Raw genomic sequence first — 13373 nt, forward strand, 5'->3', positions numbered from 1 at the left:
ATGTTAGGGGATACGGGCCAAAGGTAGTAAATGAAGTTAGGCCACAGATCAGCCATGATCTCATTGAATGACCTCCTCCTGTTCCTAGGTTCATATATTCCAAATTATGTTTTGACCCTGAGGCATTTCCGTTGTGCTGTTTCCTTTATTTCAAAGAGTGCTTCAAAGTTTCTGTTTGATTTTGTAAACCATAGGCCATAAATATGAGAGAGTCACAAATAAATAGAGTAGGGAATTCAAGAGAAACATGTTTTCCCAGAGAGTTAAAAAAAAGTAGAACTGTCAAACAAGGCAAATAATATTGGTACTGTACATTTTGAGGATAAGGTGGATAAGGATATAAGGATAAAGGAATATATGCATATGCTGATAGAATTAGATGAAGCTGAATGACAGGAAGCTAGTCTGGACAACAGAACAACCTTGATTATCTGAAAGTCAATTATCCGAATTTCAGATTATCTGAACCAGATCTCAAGGTCCCATAAATATGTTATCGTTTTCTGAACAATCAGTTATCCGAACAAAATACTACTCGCCCGTCCCGTTAGGATAGTTGAGGTTGTTCTGTATAATGCCGATAGAGATCAATTGGTGAAATGTCCAAATTCTGTGTCGTAGGCTTGATGTAACTTTTATTAACTGCATACCCTCCTTTTTTAAACTCCTCTTGTTGGCTGCATCCATTGAAAAACTGGCAAAATTTATTTGTCAACTCTTCCATTACGTTTTCCATATCATGTAACGTCTGCTATGAAGTGCGTGTGTTTATTTTCTCTCTCTCCATGTGGGGAATGGCCTCACTGAGCATGCAACCTGTGATGGCACGTCCAACCTTTGACTTCTGCCCTTCCCTCACCTTTTGTTGACTGCAACTTTGTGAAGTTTTCCTGTGCCAGTGGCGATTTTTGTCTGCTGCCAGAATGCCATCACAGTGGATTCCTGATTTAGGGGGATTTTCACTCCGTCAATTTGATTTGAAGACCGCTTCTGGCAATGGGCTCAGTATAGTAAAGCCACTGAACAGCCTAGCAACCTTGAATATCTAGTAACAGGGAAGGTGTTTTTGGCTTGGAAATTTTAAAGATAATCCATGGCAACTAGGTCAACCCATTGTATGAAAGCATCTGATTGGCATATTTTCTGCAACTTATTTAAGAGAATTTGTAAGATATTCCGTGATATTGGTAATGATAATTATTGGGGTTATTTACCCAATTTATTTTATGTTCCTCATTCCCTCCTTCTCCTGAGAGCCTTGTCCTTTTTAGGATAACATTGAATGAGTATTCGGTGCTAGAGTTGCTAAAAGCCAGGTTTTTCTTATGGTCTCCAAGAATGAAAGATTAACCTCTTGGGGGAACAGCCTTGAAGAAACTTGATGGGGCATTTTTCATTGAGCACTTTTATGTTTATGATGATATTGTAGATGGAAGAAAAGCAGCTGTTTGGTCAATGTGGTATGAGTTCAACTGATGAAACGTTCTAAGAAACCATCCAAAAATAATTGGCAACCTGATTTGCTGTGCCCCCACTAATCTCCAGCTCCCTGACAAACTGGATATTAACAAGTTTGAGATTTGTAGCTCAGGTTAATGTTTTGGATGTAGGTTTGTTCACTGAACTGGAAGGTTCATTTCCAGACGTTTAGTCATTCTACTGGGTAACCTCTTCAGTGGGCCTCAGGCAAAGCACTACTGATAATTCCTGCTTTCTATTTATTTGTTTGGGTTTCTTTGGGGTGGTGAAGTCACTTCCAGTTCCTTTTTCTCAGGGGGTGGTAGATGGGGTTTAACTCGATGTGTTAATTGATAGAGTTCCAGTTGGAATGTCTTGATTCCAGGAATTTTCATGCATGTCTTTGTTTGGCTTAGCCTCGGACAAGCAGTGCTTCACCTGAGGCCGACTGAAGATGTTGGATTAGTGGTGCTGAAAGAGCACAGCAGTTGAGGCAGCATCCAAGGAGCTTCGAAATCGATGTTTCGGGCAAAAGCCCTTCATCAGGAATAAAGGCAGTGAGTCTGAAGTGTGGAGAGATAAGCTAGAGGAGGGTGGGGGTGGGAAGAAAGTAGCATAGAGTACAATGGGTGAGTGGGGGAGGGGATGAAGGTGATAGGTGAGGGTGGAGTGGATAGGTGGAAAAGGGGATAGGCAGGTAGGACAAGTCTGGACAAGTCATGGGGACAGTGCTGAGCTGGAAGTTTAGAACTAGGGTGAGGTGGGGGAAGGGGAAATGAGGAAACTGTTGAACTCCACATTGATGCCCTGGGGTTGAAGTGTTCCAAGGCGGAAGATGAGGCGTTCTTCCTCCAGGCGTCTGGTGGTGAGGGAGCGGCGGTGAAGGAGGCCCAGGACCTCCATGTCCTCGGCAGAGTGGGAGGGGGAATTGAAATGTTGGGCCACGGGGCGGTGTGGTTGATTGGTGCGGGTGTCCCGGAGATGTTCCCTAAAGCACTCTGCTAGGAGGCGCCCAGTCTCCCCAATGTAGAGGAGACCGCATCTGGAGCAACGGATACAATAAATGATATTAGTGGATGTGCAAGTAAAACTTTGGATGTGGAAGGCTCCTTTAGGGCCTTGGTTAGAGGTGAGGGAGGAGGTGTGGCCGCAGGTTTTACAGTTCCTGTGGTGGCAGGGGAATGTGCCAGGATGGGAGGGTGGGTCGTAGGGGGATGTGGACCTGACCAGGTAGTCATGGAGGGAACGGTCTTTGCAGAAGGCGGAAAGGGGTGGGAAGGGAAATATATCCCTGGTAGTGGGGTCTGTTTAGAGGTGGCGGAAATGTCGGCAGATGATTTGGTTTATGCAAAAGTTGGTAGGGTGGAAGGTGAGCACCAGGGGTGTTCTGTCCTTGATACGGTTGGAGGGTTGGGGTCTGAGGGCGGAGATGCGGGATGTGGACGAGATGCGTTGGAGGGCATCTTGAACCACGTGGGAAGGGAAATTGCGGTCTCTAAAGAAGGAGGCCATCTGGTGTATTCTGTGATGGAACTGGTCCTCCTGGGAGCAGATACGGTGGAGGCGGAGGAATTGGGAATACGGGATGGCATTTTTGCAAGAGGTAGGGTGGGAAGAGGTGTAATCCAGGTAGCTGTGGGAGTCGGTGGGTTTGTAAAAAATGTCAGTGTCAAGTCGGTCGTCACTAATGGAGATGGAGAGGTCCAGGAAGGGGAGGGAAGTGTCAGAGATGGTCCAGGTAAATTGAAGGTCAGGGTGGAATGTGTTGGTGAAGTTGATGAATTGCTCAACCTCCTCGCGGGAGCACGAGGTGGCGCCAATGCAGTCATCAATTCAGTGGAGGAAGAGGTGGGGAGTGGTGCCGGTGCAATTACGGAAGATCAACTGTTCTACATAGCCAACAAAAGAGAGGCATAGCTGGGGCCCATACGTGTGCCCATGGCTACCCCTTTGGACTGGAGGAAGTGGGAGGATTCAAAGGAGAAATTGTTAAGGGTGAGGACCAGTTCGGCCAAACGAATGAGAGTGTCAGTGGAAGGGTACTGTTGGGGACGTCTGGAGAGGAAAAATGGAGGGCTTGGAGGCCCTGGTCATGGCGGATGGAGGTGTAGAGGGATTGGATATCCATGGTGAAGATGAGGCGTTGGGCGCCGGGGAAACGGAAATCTTGGTGGAGGGCGTGGCTGGTGTCTCGAACGTATGTGGGGAGTTCCTGGACTAGGGGTGATAGGACAGTGTCGAGGTAGGTAGAGATGAGTCAGTCCTCAGCAAAGCACTCACCTTCATCCCCCTCGTCCATGCATCAATGAATTTAATACACGCTGTGACGTCGAACAGTTCTTCCGCTGCCTCCACCTCCGAGCTTACTTTCACAATCAGGACTCCCGCCCACCTTCCGAGGACCACTTCGCCCACCTCCAACACACTGCATCCACCTGGACACCCCGCGCTGGTCTATTACCTGCCCTCGACCTCTTCATTTCCAACTGCCGCCGGGACATTAACCGCCTCAACCTGTCTACCTCCCTCCCCCACTCCAACCTCTCACCCTCACAACGCGCAGCCCTCCAATCCCTCTGCTCCAATCCCAACCTCACCATCAAGTCAGCGGATAAAGGGGGCCGCAGTGGTCGTCTGGCGCACTGACCTCTACACCGCTGAAGCCAAACGTCAACTCGAGGACACCTCTTCCTACTGCCCCCTTGACCATGACCCCACCCCCATCACCAAACCATCATCTCCCAGATCATACAGAACCTCATCACCTCAGGGGATCTCCCACCCACAGCTTCCAACCTCATAGTACAGGAACCCTGTATGCCCGGTTCTACCTCCTTCCCAAGATCCACAAGCCTGACCACCATGGCCGACCCATTGTCTCAGCATGCTCCTGCCCCACTGAACTCATCTCAACTCGCACTGTCCCCATGACTTGTCCGGACTTGTCCTACCTGCCTATCTCCTTTTCCACCTATCCACTCCACCCTCTACTCCTTGACCTATCACCTTCATCCCCTCCCCCACTCACCCATTGTATTCTATGCTACTTTCTCCCCACCCCCACCCTCCTCTAGCTTATCTCTCCACACTTCAGGCTCACTGCCTTTATTCCTGATGAAGGGCTTTTGCCCGAAACGTCGATTTCGAAGCTCCTTGGATGCTGCCTGAACTGCTGTGCTCTTCCAGCACCACTAATCCAGAATCTGGTATCCAGCATCTGCAGTCATTGTTTTTACCCCACTGAAGATTTTACCTAGTAGGGTGACAAAACATCTGGAAATGAACCTTCCAGCTCAGCGAGCAAATCTACATCCAAACTGGATATTGTGCACCTGAGAGTTAAACTATGGAGCCATACCGGGCAGAAATATGGGGCTGTTGTGGGCCAATAATGGCCAAACATCGTTCTGTCCTCTCAATGGTGCAGTGTTCAGGGGACCTGTTATAACACCTCTGTTGAGAATTGCCAATGAGCGTTGTCATTGTCTTCACTATGGGGAGTTCAGAAGTGACTGGAATTTCTGAAATCAATGCTAAGAACTTCATCCCTGTGTGAAGTTCACGAATAAGAAGCATTACATGAATGATTTTGGATGGTTATTTAATTCAATTTAATGTGTAACAGTTCATTAGAGGCTGATGCAGATGGTGATTTGCTGCCTCTATGTCCTTGAAGAGTTCAATAAAGCATGGCATCTCCATGTGGCTCCCATCTGTACTAAGAACATTTCATAATTTTCTTATCAAAATACAAGGGGTACAAAACATGCTTCGATCTGGGACTCATTTTGAATCCAAATGATCAATTCTTGAGGATGGAAGGACAGTGAAGGTAGCAGCCGAATAGCACGTTTTGTGATTGCAGATTTAAAAAAAATAATCAGCATCTCTGCAACGTATTACTTCACATCAACATTTAATAAATCAGCTTGACTCAGGCATAGTACTCGAGCAGCTGAGTCAGCACAGCGTGGTTAAAAGATTACTCGAGAACTTGAGTGCACATTGTAGACAGGGACTTCACTGTGGGAGCATTGAGTTGATGGAGGTGCCGTAATTTAAGGAAGATGTTAAGCCAAGGCCATATCTACCTGTTCAGGTAAATGTGAATCCTCTCGTGGCATCATTCAAAATAGAGCAGGAGTTCATTCCCATTGTCCTCGTCAACATTTATAATGTAAACCAATGCCATCATAAAACAAATCATCTTGTAATTTATCTTCTTGCTGTCTGAGGTATCTTGCTATGTGTGCAATCAGCTGTGTGATTCAGTACTTCTCAATCCTGGCTACATTTCAGAAGTGGTTCATTGGCTGTGTTGTACTGTAATCCATCTAGCAGATATAATATTAATACAACTTATTCACTACAGTAGGCATGCAGTAACTTGTTCTTAATCATCAGTGTTCATTGTGTAGGATTTTTGTTTTCACATTAAATACTGCTCAGTTTCATTTTTCACCAAGGCCACTTGGCACCTCAGTCTATTATAGCCTTGGTCCAAACATGAGACCTGAATTCCAGAGGAGAGTTGAGAAAGACTGTCCTTGACAACAAGATAGTATTTGACCCAGTTATAGCTACAAGGAGCACTCCTAAAATTGAATCAGTGGGAGACAGGTTGGAATCCTCCCACCACCATTAGTTGGAGTCATATCTGACACAAAAGATGGTTGTATTTATTGCAGGTCAATTATGTCCGCCCCCAGGCATCACTGTTAAGCTTCTAAGGTTGTGTAATAGACCAATCATCTTCGTACACTTCATCAATGATCTTCCATCCATGATAAAGTCTGAGATTTGGTTGTTACTGAGAATTCCATGTTTTGCAGTTTGTAACTTCTCAGATATTGAAGGAGTCTGCACTGACACACAGTGAAACTGAGCAATATTTGGGATTGAGCTGACAAATGGCAAGTAACATTTATGCCATACAAGATCCAGGTAATGACAATTTCCAACAGGGTGAATTTTCTTGTGACATTAAACTGCAATACTATTGTCAACCATCAACCTCCTTGGCCTCATCATTGACTCAACTTAATGGGATTTGCCACGTAAATGCTGTGGCTACAAGCACATGTCAAAAGCTGTATATTCCAGGCTGGGTGATTCACCACCTCATTTCCTCAAGCCTTTCTATCACCCAAAAGGCTTCATTAGTGAGAGAAAATACTCTCCGTTTGCCTTGATGACTGCAGCTTCAATAACATTCAAGACTAACAAGGACAAAGCAAACTGCTTGATTGGCACCCACTTTCAACATTCACTCCCTTCACTACCAATGTTGACCTTATTTTCATGCGTCTTTAAATTGGAAGATTTGGTTTTTTTTTTAACTAACCAACAATTGAAAGAACTAGTTTTTGTATTTATTGTTAAGGTGCTTTTGTTTCATAGATTTCCTTTTTTGAGGTCCCTGCTATTTGACTGCTCTTAAATTGAGGCAGGACATGTGGAGTTTATAAACTGGGAAGCTAGCATCAACAGTCTGTAGGAATCCTGCCGTGAAGGAGACCTTGTCAACTTCTGTTTAAGTTGCAATTGTTGTTTTACAAGATAAAATAGTTAAAGTGGATTATCAATGGAGGACAGGAACCATGTTTTTTTTTAAAAATAAGACAATTACACTGAGAAAACAAGAACCAGAAAGGAATTTTTTTGCTGCCTTATGGAATAATCAACTTTTGCTCAATGCATGCAATTCTGTTTTGTGTCTTTGTCTCTTTGTCTCTTCTGTTGATAACTCTACGCTTTTGCTTAGCTGAAACGGGAGTATATAAATGAGGTTTGACCTTGAGTGAAAACAGCCTGCACTGCAGATCATAGTATTTCAAATCCCTACAACAGTGACTGCACTTGGCTGTTATGAGTTTGCTATGCAGTTGTCAGCTGTGGTCTTCTGCCGACCATTGCCTGAGCAATGGAGTTAAGCAGAGTGTTGTACCACAGGCTCTGACTTGATAGGATAAACGGTTGGAAGTGAAAGATGGTGCTCTTCAGCCGAGCTCGGAGAAGCCAGAGTTGAGGTGGAGAACCCATAAGTTATTAAAGTATATTTTTGTTCTGTTTTCTACAGTTGCATGCTTCCAGGAAGCTATAGATCATTGTAGGCACTGCAGGAGATGCAGCTGTAGATGAAGGATGATTGGACTGCACCCAATTCCTAGCCTGTCAACAAAAGAGATGGATAGTTAGGGCTCAGATACATTTGTTGCAAAAATGTGTGATTTTCCTCTAGAATATTTGATTTTTTTAATGATAAGTTTGGGGTTTTGTGTGTTGAGTTAGTAACCAATGGGTTTTCTTAAGTTAATAATTAACGCGAGTATATCATAACAATGATTTCTTTTAAAACAATGTTTGAAGCCTGACTTTAGAATGGTTTGGAGATGCCAGTGTTGGACTGGGGTGTACAAAGTTAAAAATCACACAACACCAGGTTATAGTCCAACAGGTTTAATTGGAAGCGCTAGCATTTGGAGCGCCACTCCTTCAACCACCTGATGAAGGAGCAGTGCTCCAAAAGCTAGTGCTTCCAATTAAACCTTTTGGACTATAACCTGGTGTTGTGATTTTTGTCTTTAGAATGAATATGCTTTAACATACTATTGATGGATTTCTATTTATTTTAGATTACCTCGCTGGGTCACGAGACAAGTAGTCTCCAGGTTTGTTAAAGGCTTTTAGAACTTGAGGGCAACACCCATCTACTTAGAAAGTAGGATAAGCTTTATATTTACAAGCTTTACTTTTGAATGGTGCCGTCTTGTGAAGTCCTTGGAACAGGATGGCTATATAGGCCAATCCTCCTGAGAAAGGAGGATACTTAGTGAACTAGGTTACCTTAGAGTCATGATTGCAAGTCCCAGTTCAGAAGTGCTGAATTGAAGCTTTGAAGAGGTACTTCAAGCTGCGTACATTTAAGCAGGTATGTGGTAGCTCCAGGAAGAAGTATTCTGCAGTTCCAGTTCCAGTCTAAAGTTGATGTCATAATTATCTTTAAACCTCCAAAGGTGATAAACAACAGGGTCCCTGTTGTGAGTAATGTACAAGTGGAGTTTTTGGGTATCGTATCAGGGTTCTATATAAATGCCATTTTGCTTCCTTTCAATTTATAAAGGAGTTTGTTGGGATATAACTTTTATTCTGGATGTGGGTTTGCTCGCTGAGCTGGAAGGTTTATTTTCTGACATTTCGTCACCATACTAGGCAACATCTTCAGTGACCTCCAGATGAAGCAGTACTGATGATTCCTGCTTTCTATTTTATATGTTTGGGTTTCTTTTAGGTTGGTGATGTCATTTCCTGCAGCAATGTCATTTCTTATGGTGATGTCATTTCTTGTTTTTTTTCTCGAGGGGTGGTAATTCTATGATTCTAAAAGTGATTTACAGGACTAAGGGGAAAAGTCAGCAGATTGGCAGCAGCTGAGATGCGCTTGGAAAGAGCTAGCAGCCTGTCAAGTCCACACCAACCTTCCAAAGAATATCCCGCCCAAACGACCCCCCCTGCCCTATCCCTTTTCCCATAGCTAACACACCTAACCTGCACATCGCTGGACACTATTGGCAATTTCACACGGCCGATCCTTATAACCTGCACATCTTTGTGCGAGGAAACTGAAGCCCCCAGAGGAAACCCATGCAGACACAGGAAGAATGTGCAAGCTCCACACAGTCACCAGAGGGTGGAATTGAGCCCAGGTCCTTGGTACTGGGAGGCAGCAGTGCTAACCATTAAGCCACTGTGCCACTTTTTCAAATAATTATCCAATTCCCTTTTAAAGGCCATGCTGAATCTGCCTCCACCACACTGTCTCAGGTGATGCAATCCTGATTCCAGCCACGTTCTGCATAATGCCCCAAAAAAGTTTTTTTCTCATATCGCTTTTTGTCCTCTGGCAATTACTTTTAAATCAGTGGCCTTTGCTTCTTAGCCCTTCCACTATTAGGAACAGCTTCTCCCTATCTGCTCTGTGATTTTGCATACTTCAGTTGAATCTCATGTGGCCGTGCTGTTCTCTTAAGAAGGTAAATACACGTCTATTTGTGATGGATGGGGGCTATCAAAAGTAAAGCATTATAGAAGTTTTCTTTTGCGCTGACATGGATGTCGTACTCGTTTTGAGAAACAACAGTGAAAGCAAATCCTTAATGGCTTTTAAAAGAGAAATCATTAAATATTTGAACAAAATTTTTGTTTTATAAGAGTTTGGGGGAAGGGGAGGGAAATATGATTGAGTAAATAGGTCTTTGAGAGCACACAGTGACACAATGGGCCAGATATGGGCCTCCTGTGCTGTTAAGATTTTATAATTCTGTGTCTGTGGCCTGTTGTGCCATCAAAATGCTTCCTTTGACGTATTTATGTGGTTGAGTTTTGTTCCACATCTAATGCGAACAAAGATCAAATGTATAATTTCCACAGAGAAGGGTTAAAAATAGTTAATTTTCCCTTCTATGGGCCAATAATTTTGAAATTCTATGCACTGCATCGATTTCTATTTATAGCTCTCCAGTTGAGGTTTACAGAAAAATACATTTCGTGACCAGTCCAAGGTATGCATTTCATAACTTTTCCAACAGTGATTTTTTTTTGGTTCTGGTCTACAGTTTGATTTCACAAATGGGAATAACCTTTTTTCTTTTAAAGCTCCCATGGTCCATATTTTTCGATTCTGGAGTTTTCCCCTTGCCCTGCTTTCAACTCCAGTGTCCGCGCTAATCCAGCAATATTCAAAATCGAAACAGAAGTGGACCATTTTGGCTTCTTTAGCTTGCTCCACTATTCAGTAAGATCGTGGCTGATCATCGTGTGCTTCAAATGCTACAATCTGTCGACCACAGCCCTTGATTTCCCTGCCTAACATTAATCTGTGTGGAGGCTACCTGTCAGCTTTTCTTGGTGTCATTCCATGCTGCAAAGCTTTGCATTAAAGTCAATTTCCAATTAGTACCCTGCGGTCAATAAATGTGAAGCTGGAAAAGCACACCAGGTCAGACCGCATCCGAGGAGCAGGCGAGTCAGCATTACGGCCTGAAACCCTTTGTCAGTTCTGTTGAAGAGTTTTGGCCGAACTGTTTCCTGCTCCTTGGATGCTGTGTGACCTGCTGTGCTTTTCCAGCTCCACATCTATTGTTTCTGGCTTCCAGCGTCTCAGTCCTTACTGTCTCCTAGTAACCTGCAGTTGCTTTGCCGTGTTTTGTTTTTGTCAAATGTATGAATATTCACAATTCCTGATGGTATCCATGAGAGTCACTTCTCTGGTGAAATGGTAAATACTCAGATTTTTATTGTGCTGAGCCCAGGTTGCATTGTCTTGTGATCTCCAATTGTCATCCTCCTTGACTGCTGGTTAAACATTCTCCGTCGAGACAGATAGATATGCACCACTCCATTTGCTTTTAAATTTTACGATACCGCAGTTATTTTCCATTGCCACCAATTGAGAGGTGACCTGATAAAGGCTGAAAAAATCATGGAGGGGGGTATAGATAGGATTAATGGTAGGTGTCTTTTCCCTTGGATGGGGGATTTCAACACTAGGGGGCATACATTTAAGGTGAAAGGAGAGCATTAAAAAAGATTGGGGCAAAGACAGAGGGCGTTTTGCGTGTAGAATGAACTTCTTGAAGTGGTGAATGCAGGTATAGTTACAACATTTAAAAGATGCTTAGACAAGTACATGAATAGGAAAGGTTTGGAGGGATATTAGCCAGCAGCAAGCAAATGGGACCAGTTTAGTTTGGGATTATGTTCGGCATGGACCGAAGGCTCTATTTCCGTGTTGTATGACTCTATTTATTAGTTTAATCACCCTTAAAATTTGTTCATAATGAGCCAAAAAATGATCGTGAGGGCCTTTTTGCTGAGAAAAGCCCATGGGATCAATTGCATTATAATGTGCTCTAATAAAGGTGACCATGTAGTGGATATTGGTTGATCTCTTAACTTGCCAGTAACAATAGTAAGAGCAGTTATTAAAGGAATTGGTAAAATAAAAGTATGATAAATTAATAATCTCTTTGGTAGGTGTTAGATTAAGTGCTCAGTTAAAACTGTGCTTCCAATCTTGAAAATTGTGACTTTGATTCCTTTCAGAACCTCAGTCTCTCAATGTTAAAACCAAAATTAGGGTCTGTACCACCTTCCTTTTCAGGGAAAACACAACATTTAAACATTATTCCTTGTAAATTGAAATTTCTACATTGTCAAATTAAATAACTTTTTAAAAAAATAATAAATTCACGAAAGGAAAATGTAATTTTCTTCTTGCTCACACCTTCACAACCCTGACCTCCTGGGGAAAAGAACAAACCTAATTTAAAAGTTCTTTTCACGTTGCAAAAGCTTGACCAAATGCCATGCCCTATACCTTCACCAAGCTGTTTATACGACTTCCTTTCCAAGCCTGCTTTATAATTTCTCACTCTAGCTTGTGAAAAGGAGAGTTCCTGGTCGAGATTTCCAAGGAGTTACCATTCTCTGAGTGAAGAAATTACTCCTCATCTCAGTTTGAAATAAGGTAAAAACAATGACTGCAGATGCTAAAAACCAAATTTTGGATTAGTGGTGCTGGAAGAGCACAGCAGTTCAGGCAGCATCCAACAAGCAGCGAAATCGACGTTTCGGGCAAAAGCCCTTCATCAGGAATAAAAAAAAAAGCTGGATCCACATTTTGCATGGAGATGTATGTAGTTGGGTGCAGACATTGGATCCTCATGAAGCTAGGTATAGGTTAGCCACAATGTGATTGGTGTGGTGGAACCGTTTTTGCTTATTATGAGTGAGTGGTGTTGTGTTGGTTGAGGGCAAACATCTTTATGAATGATGCATGGCAACTGGGTAAAGCAGGAAGAAATGTTAAAATGGATTTTGCCATGATGAGTGAGAATACAGACTCACTACACAGCATTGAAGTAAAATAATGTTATATAGAGAAATATTAAATTAGACTAGTTGTAGAAATAATCAGGATGGATTTATGGATGTAGTAAGATGGCTAACCATTTGGATTGAACATGCCTCTGCATTTAATGCTTATTGAAGAAAATGCTGGAAGTTTTTACTATGATCTTATGAATGGTGTGAGAATTCAAGCGTCAAATTGCTTAATGCTAGTCGTGGGTAGTTCGCGAGGTATAAGCAAAATTTACTAACTTGCATAACCTTGTTTGTAAGTTGGGAGGTTGCCAATGCTTGATGGCAAAGCAACTGAGTACTTCATTCAAACATTAGGCAAAATCATTGAGGAGGGTAAATGTACTCATGAAAAAGTTTTTATGTGAATCAGGCTGGCTTATTCTGGAAAAAGCATATATATTTCAAGGTAACACTTAATGGTAAGGTCCTAGGGAGTGTTGCTGAACAAAGAGACCTTGGAGTGCAGGTTCATAGCTCCTTGAAAGTGGACTCGCAGGTAGATTGGATAATGAAGAAGACGTTTGGTATGCTATCCTTTATTGGTCAGAGTATTGAGTACAGGGACTTGACAAGGCAGATGCGGAAAAGTTCTTTCCTCTTGTGAGAAAGTCTAGGACCAGGGTAAAGAAGATGTCCATTTAAGATAGACATGAAGAATTTCTTCCCTGAGGATCGTCCGTCTTTGGAATTCTTTACCACTGAGGGCTGTCCATGCTGAATCATTCGGTATATTCAGAGCTGAGGTAGACTTTTTAAATTTGTAATGGTATCAAGGGTTTTGTGTAACATATAGACAGGGTGGTTAAAAAGGCGCTTGGCACACTTGCCTTTATTGCTCAGTCCTTTTGAGTATAAGAGTTGAGGAACATTATGTTGAGGTTATACAGGACATTGGTGCGGCCATTTCTAGAATACTGCGTCCAGTTCTTGACCCCCAGTTATAGGAAGGATATTAACAAGCTGGAGAGGATTCAGAAGAGATTTACCAG

General features: G+C 42.9%; 1 protein-coding gene across 4 annotated transcripts in view; it reads left to right on the forward strand.

The window, feature by feature from the left end:
- LOC140467425 (solute carrier family 45 member 3-like) overlaps window positions 1-13373 on the forward strand; it is a 180445-nt gene that overhangs the window by 54234 nt on the left and 112838 nt on the right. The gene's annotated exons all lie outside the window — the stretch shown is intronic.

This window comes from Chiloscyllium punctatum, chromosome 45 (genome assembly GCF_047496795.1).
Source record: "Chiloscyllium punctatum isolate Juve2018m chromosome 45, sChiPun1.3, whole genome shotgun sequence".
Taxonomy (NCBI): domain Eukaryota; kingdom Metazoa; phylum Chordata; class Chondrichthyes; order Orectolobiformes; family Hemiscylliidae; genus Chiloscyllium; species Chiloscyllium punctatum.